We start from the raw sequence: 5,000 nt of genomic DNA on the forward strand, positions 1-5,000 counted from the left end.
CACCAGGGGCGCGAGCCAGGGCGGACTCTGCCGCTGCCGGTGGTCCTCTGTCGCCTCTGTCGGCTGGACCGAGGACGCAGCAGCAGAGGGCAGCAGCCTTCGCCTGGCCCAAAGGGTGGACTCTTGTCTGTCTTGCTTGTCCTCCTTCACCAGGTTCCGTTTTGGTTGACCAGGGGCGCGGAGCACTAGGGTCGCTGGCTCGTCGGCAGGCTGGCCGAAGCACCGACAGAGTCGGACTCGGGTCCTCCTTCCATCGGGGCCAGCTTTCCGTTTTGGCTGACCAGGGGCGCGGAGCACTTGGGTCGCGGGCTGGCTCAGTCTCTAAGCCTGGGGCTTAACTCTGGGCTCCCCGGGCACGAATGGTTGCTCAAGAGGCCAGGCTGACCAGGGCCGCGGAGCTCAAGGGTCGCTGGCTTGTCGGCAGGCTGGCCGAAGCACCGACGGAGTCGGACTCGGGTCCTCCTTCCATCGGGGCCAGCTTTCCGTTTTGGCTGACCAGGGGCGCGGAGCACTTGAGTCGCGGGCTGGCTCAATCTCTAAGCCTGGGGCTTAACTCTGGGCTCCCCGGGCACGAATGGTGCTTTGTGGTGCAGGCGCCTGTGCTTAAGGGCATGCCGGCAAGTGGGTGCCCGATCTGGGGGCTCAACCCCGGGCAGGAAGGGTGCTTAGGTAGGTGGTGGTGGTGGTGGTGGTGGTGGTGGTGGTGGTTTCGCGTGGGGCCAGGTGCCTCCCTGGGCTCAACCCTGGGCCCGATGGGTGCTTACGTAGGGGGTCGGTAGTAGGCTTAAGGGTGTGCACGGGGCCGGGTTCCTCCGCTTACGGCCATACCACTCTGAGGGTGCCCGATCTCGTCGGATCTCGGAAGCCAAGCAGAGTCGGGCCCGGTGAGTACTTGGATGGGAGACCGCCTGGGAACACCGGGTGCTGTAAGCTTTTATTTGCTGGATCATTATTATTAATATTATTATGACTTTTTTATTTTTTATTTTTTATTTTTTTTTTGGTTTGTTTGTTAGTTTTGCTCCTGCTGGGCGCCAATGGCGGTGCCTGCTGTCCGAGTTGGAGGTGTCTTCAGTCGGACTGAGCTCTTGACCTTGTCCCCCTCTCTTGGTCCTGGAGGTCGGGGACCCCTCTTTGGTTCCGAGGGAGAGTCCCCGGAGCCGGGCAGGAGGTTAAGGTGAGGGTGAGGGTTAGGGTTAGAGGGTTAGGGTTAGGGTTAGGGTTAGGGTTGGAGGGTTAGGGTTAGGGTTAGGGTTAGGGTTAGGGTTAGAGCGTTAGGGTTAGGGTTAGGGTTAGAGGGTTAGGGTTAGGGTTAGGGTTAGGGTTAGGGTTAGGGTTAGAGGGTTAGGGTTAGAGGGTTAGGGTTAGGGTTAGGGTTAGGGTTAGGGTTAGGGTTAGGGTTAGAGGGTTAGGGTTAGGGTTAGGGTTAGGGTTAGAGGGTTAGGGTTAGGGTTAGGGTTAGGGTTAGGGTTAGGGTTAGGGTTAGAGGGTTAGGGTTAGGGTTAGGGTTAGAGGGTTAGGGTAAGTTTTAAGGTTAGGGTTCAAATTATTTCTGAAGATTCTTCCTCAAGTGACAAAACATGAGGTCGATCCTGGGGTTTCACTGGAGCTCAAGGGGTCCTCCCGTGTCCAGTCGGTCCCTCAGGCCGATGGGGGGGGCCCGGAGCCGGGCAGGAGGTCCTGGGGCCGCCCCGGAGGCTCTCTGGGTCGGAGAACCAGAGTGACAAAATATTAGGTGCCGGAGCTGTGACAAAAAATTAGGCGCCCAAACCCTTTGAGTGACAAAAAATTAGGCGCCCAAACCCTTTGAGTGACAAAAAATTAGGTCGCGCCAAAATTGTACCAAGTCGAGCCCCGGTGGGGTCGGGCTTATGTCTTCCAGGGGTTTCACTGGAGCTCAAGGGTGCGAATCACGGTGCTCTTTGCCCGGCCTGCCGCACGCCTCGGTCGGGCAGGCCAGGCGACCGAGTGCCCCCCCTGACCCCCGGAGGTCCGAGAAGACCCGGTCCCTCCCGGGTCCAGCCGGTCCCTCAGGCCCGGGGAGGGTCCCCGGAGCCGGGCAGGGGGTCCTGGGGCCGCCCCGGAGGCTCTCTGGGTCGGGGAACCAGAGTGACAAAATATTAGGTGCCGGAGCTGTGACAAAAAATTAGGCGCCCAAACCCTTTGAGTGACAAAAAATTAGGTCGCGCGAAAATTGTACCAAGTCGAGCCCCGGTGGGGTCGGGCTTATGTCTTCCAGGGGTTTCACTGGAGCTCAAGGGTGCGAATCACGGTGCTCTTTGCCCGGCCAGCCGCACGCCTCGGTCGGGCAGGCCAGGCGACCGAGTGCCCCCCCCTGACCCCCGGAGGTCCGAGAAGACCCGGTCCCTCCCCGGTCCAGCCGGTCCCTCAGGCCCGGGGAGGGTCCCCGGAGGCGGGCAGGGGGTCCTGGGGCGGTCCCGGGGGCTCTCTGGGTCGGAGAACCAGAGTGACAAAATATTAGGTGCCGGAGCTGTGACAAAAAATTAGGCGCCCAAACCCTTTGAGTGACAAAAAATTAGGTCGCGCCAAAATTGTACCAAGTCGAGCCCCGGTGGGGTCGGGCTTACGTCTTCCAGGGGTTTCACTGGAGCTCAAGGGTGCGAATCACGGTGCTCTTTGCCCGGCCAGCCGCACGCCTCGGTCGGGCAGGCCAGGCGACCGAGTGCCCCCCCTGACCCCCGGAGGTCCGAGAAGACCCGGTCCCTCCCGGGTCCAGCCGGTCCCTCAGGCCCGGGGAGGGTCCCCGGAGCCGGGCAGGGGGTCCTGGGGCCGCCCCGGAGGCTCTCTGGGTCGGGGAACCAGAGTGACAAAATATTAGGTGCCGGAGCTGTGACAAAAAATTAGGCGCCCAAACCCTTTGAGTGACAAAAAATTAGGTCGCGCGAAAATTGTACCAAGTCGAGCCCCGGTGGGGTCGGGCTTATGTCTTCCAGGGGTTTCACTGGAGCTCAAGGGTGCGAATCACGGTGCTCTTTGCCCGGCCAGCCGCACGCCTCGGTCGGGCAGGCCAGGCGACCGAGTGCCCCCCCCTGACCCCCGGAGGTCCGAGAAGACCCGGTCCCTCCCGGGTCCAGCCGGTCCCTCAGGCCCGGGGAGGGTCTCCGGAGCCGGGCAGGGGGTCCTGGGGCCGCCCCGGAGGCTCTCTGGGTCGGAGAACCAGAGTGACAAAATATTAGGTGCCGGAGCTGTGACAAAAAATTAGGCGCCCAAACCCTTTGAGTGACAAAAAATTAGGTCGCGCCAAAATTGTACCAAGTCGAGCCCCGGTGGGGTCGGGCTTATGTCTTCCAGGGGTTTCACTGGAGCTCAAGGGTGCGAATCACGGTGCTCTTTGCCCGGCCAGCCGCACGCCTCGGTCGGGCAGGCCAGGCGACCGAGTGCCCCCCCCCTGACCCCCGGAGGTCCGAGAAGACCCGGTCCCTCCCCGGTCCAGCCGGTCCCTCAGGCCCGGGGAGGGTCCCCGGAGCCGGGCAGGGGGTCCTGGGGCCGCCCCGGAGGCTCTCTGGGTCGGAGAACCAGAGTGACAAAATATTAGGTGCCGGAGCTGTGACAAAAAATTAGGCGCCCAAACCCTTTGAGTGACAAAAAATTAGGTCGCGCGAAAATTGTACCAAGTCGAGCCCCGGTGGGGTCGGGCTTATGTCTTCCAGGGGTTTCACTGGAGCTCAAGGGTGCGAATCACGGTGCTCTTTGCCCGGCCAGCCGCAAGCCTCGGTCGGGCAGGCCAGGCGACCGAGTGCCCCTCCTGACCCCCGGAGGTCCGAGAAGACCCGGACCCTCCCGGGTCCAGCCGGTCCCTCAGGCCCGGGGAGGGTCCCCGGAGCCGGGCAGGGGGTCCTGGGGCGGTCCCGGAGGCTCTCTGGGTCGGAGACCCAGAGTGACAAAATATTAGGTGCCGGAGCTGTGACAAAAAATTAGGCGCCCAAACCCTTTGAGTGACAAAAAATTAGGTCGCCCGAAAATTGTACCAAGTCGAGCCCCGGTGGGGTCGGGCTTATGTCTTCCAGGGGTTTCACTGGGGCTCAAGGGTGCGAATCACGGTGCTCTTTGCCCGGCCTGCCGCACGCCTCGGTCGGGCAGGCCAGGCGACCGAGTGCCCCCCCTGACCCCCGGAGGTCCGAGAAGACCCGGTCCCTCCCGGGTCCAGCCGGTCCCTCAGGCCCGGGGAGGGTCCCCGGAGCCGGGCAGGGGGTCCTGGGGCGGTCCCGGAGGCTCTCTGGGTCGGAGAACCAGAGTGACAAAATATTAGGTGCCGGAGCTGTGACAAAAAATTAGGCGCCCAAACCCTTTGAGTGACAAAAAATTAGGTCGCGCGAAAATTGTACCAAGTCGAGCCCCGGTGGGGTCGGGCTTATGTCTTCCAGGGGTTTCACTGGAGCTCAAGGGTGCGAATCACGGTGCTCTTTGCCCGGCCTGCCGCACGCCTCGGTCGGGCAGGCCAGGCGACCGAGTGCCCCCCCCCCCTGACCCCCGGAGGTCCGAGAAGACCCGGTCCCTCCCGGGTCCAGCCGGTCCCTCAGGCCCGGGGAGGGTCTCCGGAGCCGGGCAGGAGGTCCTGGGGCCGCCCCGGAGGCTCTCTGGGTGGGAGAACCAGAGTGACAAAATATTAGGTGCTCAAACCCTTTGAGTGACAAAAAATTAGGTCGCGCGAAAGTTGTGCCAGGTCGAGCCCCGGTGGGTTCGGGCTCATGTCGGCAACGGATTTCTGAGCAGCTCTTCCAGTGCTGTTGACGGTGCTTCGTGTCCCCATCTCAGACTTCAGCCCAGACTCTGCGCCATGCGGGCCCGGACTGTTTTTCCTCCACCCAGAGCTTGACCGAGAAGCAATCGAAAGCCGCCTTCGGGGGGCCTCCGCCGGCCACCGGCGACAGGCTCCCCCGGTCACACGCGGTTCCGACTGAGAAGCTGGGAAGGAGAAACGTGGTCGTCGTTGGGATGTGTATCCCCTTCTGCCTCTCCTTTTTCCAAAGACGCGCACG

General features: G+C 62.4%; 1 non-coding gene across 1 annotated transcript; it reads left to right on the forward strand.

Moving 5' to 3' along the window:
• Positions 1–814: 814 nt before the first annotated feature.
• Positions 815–933, forward strand: LOC128752144 (5S ribosomal RNA). Its single transcript, XR_008413606.1, has one exon. It is a non-coding gene; the product is annotated as a 5S ribosomal RNA (ribosomal RNA).
• The last annotated feature ends 4,067 nt before the right edge of the window (positions 934–5,000 follow it).

Source organism: Synchiropus splendidus, unplaced genomic scaffold, assembly GCF_027744825.2.
Source record: "Synchiropus splendidus isolate RoL2022-P1 unplaced genomic scaffold, RoL_Sspl_1.0 HiC_scaffold_87, whole genome shotgun sequence".
Taxonomy (NCBI): Eukaryota; Metazoa; Chordata; class Actinopteri; order Syngnathiformes; family Callionymidae; genus Synchiropus; species Synchiropus splendidus.